Genomic DNA, 13,089 nt, shown 5'->3' with positions numbered 1-13,089 from the left:
AGCAGCTTCCTGTACTTGAAGCCACCATGAAAAGCATCCTTAGAATGGAGGCAAGCAGGAATCAGGAGAGATGTAGAGCCCGGCCTCAACCTTGGCTCTATGCTGTAGCATGCCCAGGGAAGGGAACAAGAAAGCAGGCAGGGCAGGTAACGGGAGCCCACGGGGAGGCAGAGGCAGGGTGAGCAATCAGAGATGCTCCAGGTGGACATTTAGGAGTCTGAGACAGAGAACCGGGGACACCTATGGTTGATAGACACACGGTAGAAGCTGAAGAAGCAAAGGAGGGAAGACAAGTATTGGGCCTGGCAGGGAATCCTCCAAAGGCTGACAGGCAGGCTGGTGATTTATGAGCAGTGAGCCGTTTCCTCACAGCAGAGCCTCCAGAGAAGCGGCTGGAATGGAACTCCCAGCTCTCAGAGTTGTGGAGATCTCGGTGCCTAGGAAGGAGTTCAGCCTCCCTGCCTATCTCACATGCTTTAAACAGCCACCGGTGAGAGCAAATTGGTGGCTCAAGCCTGGAATTCTAGCATCAGCTACATAGGGAGCACAGGGCTATGTAGGCTTCCTTGTCTTACACATCCCGTCCCAAACATGGAGACCTACACAGGAAGTTTTGACTCAAGATTGATGGCATTGACTGGTCTCCACTCCTCCCCTTTCCTCTCCTCTTCCCTTCCTTCCTCCTCTTCTCCTTCCCTTCTTTCTTCCCTCCTCTATCCCTATCCCTCCTCCTCCTCCTCCTCTTCTTCTCCTTCCTCCTGTTCTTTCCTTTTTGAATTATTCAGCATACAGAAAATACAAGGCACACAGGGCCACAGAGACCCAGTAAGACGTGATTCTTAACTTCTAAAGTGTCCTCAGTGGCAGCTCGTGAGCGGAAAGAACCCGTCAGCAGGATGAGGGGTCTGGTGGGGTTCTGCTTACGACATCAGTATTTAATTTTGTTTGTGTGAGCTTCCTGGGTATGTGGAGAGGCAGGCACGAAATGAGCAGGGCGACAATGATCAAATTTGCAGCTGAAGCCTTTCGGCGGATGAGTAGAAATGGAATCTGAATGGACACTGAGGGGCTTGTTTCATCTGAATGAATGTGAATGAGGTGGTCCTTATTTTACTTGGGGGGGGGGGAATGAGATGACTCTGTGAATAAAGGAGCTTGCTGCCAAACCCGAGTACCTGAGTTCGATACCCAGAATTTCCACATTGCCAAAAGAGAGGATAGACTCCCCACAGTTGTCCTCTGACTTCCACACAGGTTTTGTAGCATGGGGGTTCTCTCTCTCTCTCTCTCTCTCTCTCTCTCTCTCTCTCTCTCTCTTTCTCTCTCTTATAATAAATGTTGAAATGAAAAGGAGGACTACCTAATGGTGTTTCAGAGCAGCCACTCTTAAACAGTAGGCACCGTTCGTGTCAGTTTCTCAAGTTGAAGCAAAGGCTCCAGTCAGGCCCAACACGTGAGTGCTTCCAGCAGTCCTCACATAACAGGTATTAGAGAATGTGGGAGAACTGGGCATGTTTGCATTAGATGCCAGCTCTACAGGGACATGTGGTGACTTCTTGTATCCTGTATGACAGGAGCAAGTAATTAGACCTTTTTTGGTGTCATTGTTTTGAAGATAAGTAGCCCGGGCTGGACTTGAACTTACTAGGTAGCTGAGGATGACCTTGAACCCCTGATCCTCCTGCTTCTCTCTCAAAAGTGCTGAGATTTAAGGCATGTGCCCCTGAGCCTGGATCAAGTGTTTTAGATCCTTTAAAGGCCTTCTGCCCACGTTTGCACAACAGAAATGATTCCTATCTCATTGCACGGTCATACATATTAAATGAGTTGTATGCATAAGAGCCTAGCCCATTGCACTGGGTACAGAGCTGTAAACAGTTACTTCCTGTAGGGACTGCAGTTGCTTTGGGGAGCACTTTCTGTTCTATCAGCAGGCCTAGCTGTGGAGGGATAGAAGCTTGCAGTATTTGGCCAGTGCTCTCTACGCAGGCAAGGACGAATAGGGAAAATTTTTTTCTGCATTATAAGGGCACACCTGCTACACATGTTGCAGAATGGAGCCTGCAGTTTCTGTATGGATGGCTCAGCACACATACTAATGCTTTGCTTGTTTTCAGTTTGCCCCTAGCCCAGGCGGTGCTGGGAGGCATACAGAACTGCCGTGGGCCAACATGAACCACGCTTACAGCTGCACAGAGACCAACAATGAGGGACAGATTCACATGGACGAAGCTGACCACCTAACCAGAGGGCCAGGGCTGAACTCTGGAATGACTGAGTTTTGTTCTATTCTCTGTATAACCGGCTGGCTGGAGATGGGATGAAAGGCAGTTTGCTGAGGTGTATTTCTGCTGCCTTTCTTGGACCGGCAGCTCTCAATGAAGTGCCACTTAAAGGTTTTGCCTAAGGTGCAGGTAATAACAGGTGGGCACACAGTTAGCTGCATCCCAGATGTGAGCATTTGTGAGAGCAAGCAACAGAAGCTGAAGCTCAGAGAGAGAGAGAGAGAGAGAGAGAGAGAGAGAGAGAGAGAGACAGAGACAGAGACAGAGACAGAGACAGACAGAGAGAGACAGAGAGAGACAGAGACAGAGAGAGACAGAAGGTGAGAGACAGAGAGAGGGAGAGAGAAAGAGAGACAGAGAGAGGGAGAGAGACAGAGCGAGACAGGGAGAAAGAGAGAGACAGAGACAGAGGGAGACACACACACACACACAGAGAGAGAGAGAGAGAGAGAGAGAGAGAGAGAGAGAGAGAGAGAGAGAAACAGACACTGTGGTGTGTGTAGGTGGGAGACAGAGATGAAGGCTGCTCTGTGCCCCAGGTTCCGACTTTCTGCCTAGAATCTAAGGACATCCCTCTAGCCTTGCCTACTAGAACTTCCAACACACCTTCCACAGGCTCCAAGCAGAACTTCAGCTAATCCCTAAGACCCAGAGATAGGCAGTTCACTTGGCCTTCATCAGAGAGCCAGTCCAAAACACTCACAGGAAGCTACCCCAAAGCCTAGCAGAGGCCAGTGAGGTCTTGCCAGGGCTTTAGCTTCAGCCTCTCCCAGCAATTGTCTCAGAGCCGCTGGGAAGTCGGATAGCTTCCTAGAGCTGCTCCTGGTCCTCAGGAGGAGTCCTGATCTGGTGGAAGCAGCCTTTGCATGAACAGCAAGCAGAGCTGTGCCTCTTTGCTGTCTGCTCTGAGTAACTGACTTGAACAACAGACCTGAGAGTCAGTCTGTATGGAAGAGTCCTCATGCAGGCTGCAACCAAGGGCCAGTGTCACTCAAAGGCCATCCCCAGCCATCTCTGCGTCTCTACAGTGACCACAGATGTGAGCTGGGGTTGCTTGCTCTGCCTGGAGTGCTTGCTGACAGCACTCATCAGGTGAAGGGAATGGCTGATCGATAGCAGTAACAATTTACAACCAGCGACCTGCTATTTAACCACAGAGTTCATTAGAGCAGTACCACAGTCATCATTATAACAGAAAGCATCCCTCGTGGCCTCCAGAGAGCAGAGGACTGTAAGTGCCAGGACTGTCAGCCTGTGGCTGAGAGAAAGAAAAGGAAAGAGGATCAAAATGTCTGAGTCAAAAAATTTGATGCCATTAATGTGCTGCGTTAATTAACTCGACAAATATCTTTGAGCGTCTGTGTTTGCCATGGCCTGTTTTAGCTGTCAAGGGCTTAGGAGTTTGACAAGGCATTTATCAATGTGTTTCCTTTCTATTGCTCTGTGTGTGTGTCTGTCTGTGTGTGCTATGTATATTTATGCATATATTTATGTGTGTGTTGTATGTGTGTTGAAAACTAGAGTCTTGAGCCGGGTGTGGTGGCGCACGCCTTTAATCCCAGCACTCGGGAGGCAGAGGCAGGCGGATTTCTGAGTTCGAGGCCAGCCTGGTCTACAAAGTGAGTTCCAGGACAGCCAGGGCTATACAGAGAAACCCTGTCTCGAAAAACCAAAAAAAAAAGAAAAAAAAAAAAAGAAAACTAGAGTCTTGTACAAGCTACAAATGCAGTCTACCACATTGCCAGCTCCCTTTTTAAAAAGCACCCTTTAATAAGCCCATCATGAACTTAGCAGCTTAATGTAGCACACATTTATGATATCAGGGGTCTGAGCATTGGTCCTCTCCAAGGGTGTCACTGAGAAACCATCCCTGGGCTGGGAAATGCTGTGTAAGCACCAGGAACAAAGTTCATATAATAACCCACATCAGAGGTAGATGGGCGTGTTGGCTGACCTACCATTCCAGCTTATGAAGTCGATGATAGATAATTCTTGTAAGCAAGCTGGCTGGTGGCACTAGCCATGTTAGATAGCTCTGGGTTTGATTAAGAGATCTGTCTTGAATGATGTGGAAGAGTGATGGAGGACGACTCTTGACATCAACCCCAGGCTTCACATACATGTGCATCCACACACATGCAACATATACACATGCATACATCACAGAGAGGGAGAGAGAGAGAGAGAGAGAGAGAGAGAGAGAGAGAGAGAGAGAGAGAGAAATGAAAAGATAAAAGACCCCAGCCCTGTTTGATGCTTCATCAGAAGTTGAGTCCTGTGACACAGTCCTGTGACAGGCAAGGATTCTAAGAAACCCATTAGTAGATAATTCATTGTTGTGAGACTTGTACAGAGCGTACTTGTACAAACACAGAGTGTAGAGCCAGCTGCACACATTGTCTATGTTTTGAGTGTGTGCATAGGCACCTGTACGTTTTAGCTTATTGCTCCCAGGCTCAAGAAGTAAGAAACAACATTGAGATATAAACGAGCCTAAGAGAGTGCGATGCAATCAAGGGCTATTGTGAACAGGAGTTACACAAGGCTGACTTGAAGCACCAAGTTTTACAGTCAGCTTTCTTCCTTAATAAGTAGGGTTACGGTTCAAGAAAAGCATAGCGCAACAAATAAACAAACCATTAATGTATTTAGACTACTTCGTGTTGCCATGACAAAATGCCGGAGTCTGGGTAGCTCATACAGTTAACAATACACCCCTGGTGCACACAAACAAATGAATACATAAAAGAATGGGAAAAAAAGAATAAACGGTGATGGCTGTGACACCACTAGGTCCCAGCTCTGCCATAACCTCCCAAGAGCATTGTCTCATATCCCAGCTCATTGCTGGGCATATGCCACTATGTGGTGTACGACTTCACTTGCAAATCTGTGTAGTTGTGAGGGTTCAGGTCCTTACAGACTGGGAAACAAAGAACTTCAGATCCCAATTAGTCGTTGGCTGAGTCAACTCTGTACCCTTCCACGTGACCATCCTAACGTGGTGACTTGGTTCCTGAGAGTCAGCAAAGGAGACCACCTAGCAAGATAGCAAGACACACCCCCTCCTTGTACAACATCACATCACCGCCGATGTCAAGTGTGGCGCACACTTGGAATCCCACGGTTTGGGAGTCTGAAGGAGGAGGCTTGAGACTTCCAGGCCAGCCTGGCAGAGTGAGATCCTGTCTTAAAAAAAAAAAAACAGACACTCGGCTGGAGAGGAGGCTCAGTGGTTAAGCAATGGCCATGTAAGCATGAGGACCTGAGTTTGGATCTCCAGACCCCGAAAAGGGCTTAATGATATGCTTGCAATTCTAGCTTCAGGAGGCAAAGACAAAGGGTCCCCAGAGCAAGCCAGCTAGTGAGACGGGCTGTGTCAGTGAGCTGTGGGTTTGATTGATGAACCTGGCCTCATGAATAAGGTAGAAGAAAAGTCAAGGATGATTCTGAACATCAGCCCTGATATGTACACACACACACACACACACACACAACATAAGGTAAATTGTTAGGGGTTGGTCTGATGCTGCTATGTATTCAAATGCTAAATACTAGCCTCCAAGATCTGGTTGCCCCCAACAAGCAAATCCTCACATACACCAAGTGACGCTAAGTAAACCTTGCTCCCCAATTTAAAAGTATTGGTTAAATAAAAGTGGCTGCCAGGCAGTGGTGGAGCACGCCTTTAATCCCAGCACTTGGGAGGCAGAGGTAGGTGGATTTCTGAGTTCGAGGCCAGCCTGGTCTACAAAGTGAGTTCCAGGACAGCCAGGGCTATACAGAGAAACCCTGTCTCGAAAAATCAAACAAACAAACAAACAAAACAAAAAACAAAACAAAAAAACAACAACAAAAAAATAAAAGTGGCTACAGCCCATTCCTGAGAATAGAGGTAGATAGGAAGTTTGAGTTTCCAGGCTTGGGGGGGTCTCAGGTAGGGACCATGAAGAGATGGAGAAGAGGAGAAAGAGAGGGAAAGAAGGAGCTTGGAGGAGGAAGAAGAGGGAAGGAACAGGAGATCTCCATTAGACATGATGGACCAGCAGCATGTGCCTGAGTGAAATCCACTCCCTGCCCCCCGCCCCCCACCCCCACCCCCTGCCCTCTGCCCCCCGCCCCAGGATAGACTGCTCGAGCAGAAATAACCTGGGAAAACTCAAACAGCAAGTATTTGGGGAGCACAGTTGGGGAAGTAGCTAGTCCAGCATTAGAAAATTAAACTAGGGGTAATTTACCTCGTAATTGCACTAGAGCTCAGTAAATAAATCCATAGGACACTGACTCACTTATTGGGGGGGGTGGGGTCTGGACCAGTCATATTAATAATTAAGAGGGTTTATTAAAAACAATTTTATAATGAATCCTAAAAACAAAGCAGAAATCATTATGTATGAGTCAGGTCTGATGCTCGTGCCTGTAATTTTGTAGCACTCAGGAAGTGAAGGCAGGGGGCTCAGGAGCTCTAGGCCAGATTGTGCTATGTAACGAGTTGGAGGCCAGGCAAGGTTCCAAGAGACCCCGCCTCTATAAAACAAACAAACAAACAAACAAAACACCCCATCATGTCCTCGTTCCAAGCAGAGACACTACTGGACTGGTTGGGCTCAGGTGGGCCCAGACAACACGATTTTGACAGTTCCCCATATTATTTTGATACCAGGTGACAGGGAAACTATTGCAACAGAGTAACTCCCCCAGGTTACAGATGGTGAGTTAGGCACACTTAGTTCAGAAAGGAAACATCTGTCAAAGGGTGCCCAGGTGTTCCTCGGCCAAACTGGAGTGAAGACCTCCAGGCGTGAGCTGGGGGTGCAGGGGAATTCTCTTACTGACAGAACTGGGGTGCTGTCTCGGTTCCTTCTCTTGTTAGTTCGGTTTGGTTGCTGCCATAAAACACTCTGGCCAACAGCAGCGTAGGGGAGGACAGGGTTCACTTAGACTACAGCTTCCAAGTCATACTCCGTCATTGATGGGAGTCAGGGCAAGAACTCGGGAAGGGCCTTACAGCAGAAACCATGGGGGAGGATACTTGCTGGTTCCTGGGCTCTGTGTGCATGCCCATGGAGGAGGAGGCCTCCAATGTGCCAGGCTTTTCTGCATCCATTGACAACCCCCATGGACAGGGCCACAGGCCAATCTGACCTGGGCAATACCTCAGTGGGGACTCCCTGCCCAGGTGATCCCCTCATGTGTCATGTTGATAGCTAAAACAATTTAGGACCAGAGGGCAGAGGTGGTAGATCTGTCAGTGGGACTTGGGGTGTCCGCAGACAGGAAAGTGGGGGAGAGGTAAAACCAAGCTTGGGTCTGCAGCTGAATCCCGGTATAAAGAATCCATCTACGACCTTCAAAATACTGCCACTGGGCAGGGCGTGGTGGCGCACGCCTTTAGTCCCAGCACTCAGGAGGCAGAGGCAGGCGGTCTCTGTAAATTTGAGGCCACCCTGATCTACAAAGGGAGTCCAGGGCAGCCAGGACTCTTACACAGAGAAACATTGTCTTGAAAAACCAAACCAAACAAACAAACAAACAAAAGTGTCACTAGCTAGGGAACAAGCCTGTGTCAGCATTTCAGATTCAAACCAAAACAGACTTCTTTCATCCATCATAACAAAAAAAGGCAGATAATGTCAGAGCCCCATCTATGGCAGATAATCCTCAGATCCCATGTGGCTAAAGATTGGCCCCATCGCCTGCACAGCTCCTGCTCTCCGTGTAGCTCACAGCTCCTGTAGTCTCCATGAGCCGCTCCTCTGAGTGAGGCTGCTGCCTGAAAGACGTTTTCAAACATGCCCTTTGCCAGGACATTGTCTGTCGAAGCAGGGAGAAGTTCACTCAGCAGGAACCAGCTCTGGCTGGGTTTAATCTAGGGTGTGCTTATTAGAATTAGGGTTTTAATTAAAATTGACATTTCAAAGACTACCTCTGAGGAAGTCCTGTGTTAGTTAAGAGCAAGCACATCATGGTGCCAGAGGTGTCCCGCCCCCATGAGAGTCCGTGGCAGCAAAATCATTGCTCTTTCTCGTCCTGGTGTGGGTGGACCTTTTGACACGGTAGCATCGGTGAAGACGGGTGCCTGGGATGGAGGTGGGTCTGTCATGCCCTCTGGAGGCCAGGACTTCCCTGTGGCTCTGTACTTTGTGTTGGCTCTTCTGAGACTCAGTTTCCTCACATATGAAATAGACTTCTCACTATCTACTTGGGGGTGGGGGGTAGATTTATTTTATTTTTAATTATGTGTATGTCTCTCTGTATGTTTCAGAGAGAGTGGGAGAGGGAGAGAGAGAGAGAGAGAGAGAGAGAGAGAGAGAGAGAGAGAATACATTCTGATGAGTGCTGACCAAATCCTTTTCCACCCAACCCAGGAGCTCACTTTTCTCCCCTGTAGAACCTGTGGCTGCACCTCTCTCCGCAGCTCAAGGGAAGCTGCTGTCCCCCGTTCTTCAGGAGCAAAAGTGAGGAGTGGCTTTATTAAACTGGAGTCTGAAGGTGGAGGGCACCTGGGGTTCTCCTCTCCATTCTTTCTTTTGAGATATTTATTCCACTGAGCTCAGTGTCCCCGGTGAGAAACACAAGGGTCATGCAGCCACCACTGCCACCACTGCCACCTTCATTGCACCAGGAGGTGGAAAGAGCCTCCTGCAGAAGCTGCCTGAAGAGGGGTGAGGGAGAGGAAGCTTCGTCATGAGGCTGGAGGGAAACCCCGGGTACCAGGAGACTTAGCTTGTGAGCAGCCCAGGACAGGATTCATCTGAGACTCATGGTCACCTTGAAAGGAGGGTAAGGTCACCCATAGGGACCAAGCCAGCCACCATCCTTCCTGAAATCACTTAGCTGAGAAGCCAGGACTGAAAACCAGGGAAAGAAACTGAGGCCAGAGCCGGGCGTGGTGGCACATGCCTTTAATCCCAGCACTCGGGAGGCAGAGGCAGGCAGATCTCTGAGTTTGAGGCCAGCCTGGTCTACAGAGTGAGTTCCNGAAGGAAGGAAGGAAGGAAGGAAGAAAGAAAGAAAGAAAGAAAGAAAGAAAGAAAGAAAGAAAGAAAGAAAGAAAGAAAGAAAGAAGAAAGAAACTGAGGCCAGAAAGGCCACACAACTATATAGATCATGTGCTCCCTTTGGAACAAGACCCATAGAAAGCTTTGGAGGCTCTGTTGAACTTCTAACAAGGAAGGAAGAGAAAGGTCATGGGGCTCTTCAAGAAGTCAAGAGGTAAGTTGGTGGTGCATGCCTTGAATTCTAGCACTCAGGAAACAGAGGCAGGTGGATCTCTGTGTGTTCAAGGCCAGCCTGGTCTACATTGTAAATTCCAGGATAACCAGGGCTACACAGAGAAACCCTGTCTCACCAAACAAACATACAAACTCAAGAGGCTGGAAGTCCTTCCTCAGGCCTCCTCAGCCCTTCTGGGAATTCAGCAGAGAGTTGGGTTAGGCTGTGGCCTGGAGGGAGTCATGGCTCACGGAGAAGGTATATTCCCATACCCATAATTCCCAGGCGACAAGTCAGTCCCAGAACCAAAGTCAAATCCTCCACGCACGGAGCTCTCTCTGATGACAACAGGTTGGCTTGGGCCCAGAGGAGGGACAGACCCTCAGAAACATTACGAAGTGCCTTGGCTAGATGAACAGGAAGCCCCCCCCTCAATTAACTGGCTAATTGATGAACTCACCAAACATTTAGTATTCATCAGATGCCCTGCCAAGCATTGTTTGTTCTCTTTGAAACGTGAAGGAAGCAAGCAAGGACCTCTCTCCTCCAGCCTAGCCCAACTGCTGGGGGAAGCCACCGTCACATCTTCTCAGTAGAGCCTCTGCTGCTGAAGGCTTAGTCTCGGGACACTTCGGTGACCCTTCAGGGCTCAGTCCAGCTGCCCCTTCCCTAGAAAGCCACCCTGATCCTCCTAGGTGACCACAATCCTAGCTGCTTCCCAACGCCTCTTCTGGACACTTCAAAGGCATGAGTGGCTCTGGTGACTCACTGTCTTATCTGTTTTTCCCACTGGCCTGTGGGCTCCATTCAGGCGAGGACCACCCTTGAAGTGCTGTTGTATCTTCGATTCCTAGAGTGCACACCATGCTCAGTGTGTCTGAAACAGAGCTGCTGTACTGTCATTCAGAAGCTGCTGCGGACCGCCCTGCGGTCCAGCTCCAGCCTGGTTCTTTATCCCAGCCACTGACTGTGATTTCAGATCTGAGCCATATCATTAACTAGCAATAATGAGTCCCTGGGCCAGCCTCGGAGCGTTGTAAAGGATACTGTGTTGGGAGGAGGTGGGAGGGAGGGGGATTTCAATGAGGGCTGGAATGGCTGTTGAGACAGAGGGGGTTAGTTCAGTTTCCTCAGATGTGGGCGCGTGACAGCTTCAGATTCAATTCTGCAATCTGATATCTCGGTCCCTGTTCTCATTCTAGAGTGACTGATTGGAGAGATCGAGAACTAGGGCTGTAGGTCAAGTGTAGTCCCTAAAGGTTATCCTAACCTCTGCAAGCTATGAATGTCACCGTCCGCAACAGAAGGTCATGTAGTTAAGGAAGTCAGGATGGAGCCTGCATATGCCAAGTGTGAATCAGTATAGTCCTTATAAGAGGCTGGGGGGAGGGGGGGCTGGCTACAATGAAGCCAGGAAGAGGACCAAGCTGACCACAGAGGAGACCATCATAAGCTGCAAAGAGCTCCTAGAGGCACTGACTTTAGCTTCACAAACCTAATCTCAGATCCTTGTCTCCACAACTCTGTGTGCTTATGTGTATACGTGTGTTTATGTATGTATGTATGTATGTATGTATGTATGTATGTATGTATGTGTGAGTGAGAGAGGGGAGAGAGAGAAATGAAGGGAGGGAGGGAGGGAGGAAGGGAAGGAGGGAGAGAGGGAGAAAGAGAGAGAGAGAGAGAGAGAGAGAGAGAGAGAGAGAGAGAGAGAGAATATGTTTGAGACAGGGTCTCATGTAACCCAGGCTGACTTCAAACTCACTGCATCAGAGGATGACCTTGAACTTCTGATTCTTCTGTCTCTACCCCCCACTAAGATTCCCTTTGGATCTTTAACCTGAAGGCTCTAGAGTTATGGAAGACTTTGATTCAATAAACTTCTCTCTGTGTGTGTCTCTGTCTCTCTCTGTGTGTCTGTCTGCCTCTCACCACCACCACCCACCTCTCTTCTCACAGTGCACCTGACAATCTGGGACCACCCCTCCCCCCACTACATCAAGCTGTACATCCAGTTCACACTGTGGAGTAAGTCTCCCTTCCCATCTACCTAGTCTTTCTTCAGGGTCAACTCCTCCAAAGCCAGAAGGAAGCTATGATAGGAACAGCATTTCCATTTAGATAGAGCTACCCTGTAGGACCCATGTCTTTCCCCCTGAAGTTAGGGACCATGTATGGATATAGTTCTGCTGAGGAGTTTGTCTGATTCCCTGTACTGTCTGTCCCCTCCTGGAAGGCCAGGCTCTGAGACTAGGCAGGTGAGATCCCTTGAGATTTGTCACCAACTATGCTGAGGACTGCCTGCCCTGAGCAGACTTACTCATCAAAGCTCTGGTTCGAGTTCCTTCTATCCATGTCAGATAGGGATGTGCCAGCTATTGACGTACCTGGGGGCTCCTTGTGCTTTGTGTTAATCTCTCCCTGGGGAAAGCTGAACTTGTGACAGGAGAGTTGTGAGGAAGCTTAGCAGCAATGTAATGAGACAGGCTCCCATGGCAGATGGACAGATAGGTCCTGTCTTCCAACACAAGCAGGCAGGACACATAATGCTGGAACTCAATGTCCCATATTCCATTGTAGACTTGACCTATGATGTTAGATCATCATGCAGGTAGGTTCCATTATTTGTGTGACCGTGTGGGCTATGTGCAGGGACAAACTCTGCTGTTGTGTTGGGAAACCTGAGTTTTGATTTTCTCACTGTCCTAAGCAAACTGGGTGGCTTTGGGCAGTCCCTCACTGTAATGGCACTTCAGTTCTATACTTTCAGAGAGCTGAACAGCGTGGTCCTTAAGTTCCCATGAGCCCAGTACTGGGAAGAGAAAGCAAGGCAAGTCGTGGATGGAGTATAGAGTCGGCTGTGGACTCTGCTAAGGAGAGGGTAAGGCATCACACCCTCTGCCTCTGAACAAGGTGTGGGACCATGGAGCAGGCCAGATGAAAAGGGGTCTGGGTATTAAACAGGAAGACTAGAGTCCTATGGAAGACTAACATTTTAGCAGCCAGTAATAATCACACAGAGAGATGGAGGAGGCAAAGGAGTCAGGGACTAGAATCCTGAGCAGAGGAGGAGACCTAGCGTGAGGGCTGGACCTAGAGTGTAGGCAGCTGTTTTGTAACCAGAGACAGAGACACAGAGGTGGGGAAAGGAGCATCCATCTGTCTGGTCTAGACATAGGGACATTATAATGGGGATCCAAGACCTTCAAGGGACTGGATCTGAAAAGCTAAAGGTGGGGTGGAGGTGGGGAGCCAAGAGTAAGGAAAGGAAAGTAACACAGGAGAAAGGGCAATAAACCATAACTGAAAGCTTACTACAGGGTGCATGCAGCCTCAGTGTTCTCATCTGTAAAGTGGAGCTGGCTCCCAGGACTGAGATGAGGATTAATAACGTACGGTGCCGCCAGTATGGCGCAGCTTAGTGTGGAGTTTGGAGCACAGGGGGGATGTTTAACAAATAACAATTCTAGTCTATTTTGGGTTGCTATAGCAATCTACCTGAAGTAAGGTACTTTACAACAGAAAAGAAGGCTAAATAAGTTTAAGCTTTAAATAACTCTAATTTTTGGAGGTTTAAAGTCCAAGACTG

The sequence above is a fragment of the Mus pahari genome, chromosome 14, assembly GCF_900095145.1.
Source record: "Mus pahari chromosome 14, PAHARI_EIJ_v1.1, whole genome shotgun sequence".
In the NCBI taxonomy this organism is placed as follows: Eukaryota; Metazoa; Chordata; class Mammalia; order Rodentia; family Muridae; genus Mus; species Mus pahari.
This window is presented reverse-complemented; position numbering follows the sequence as displayed.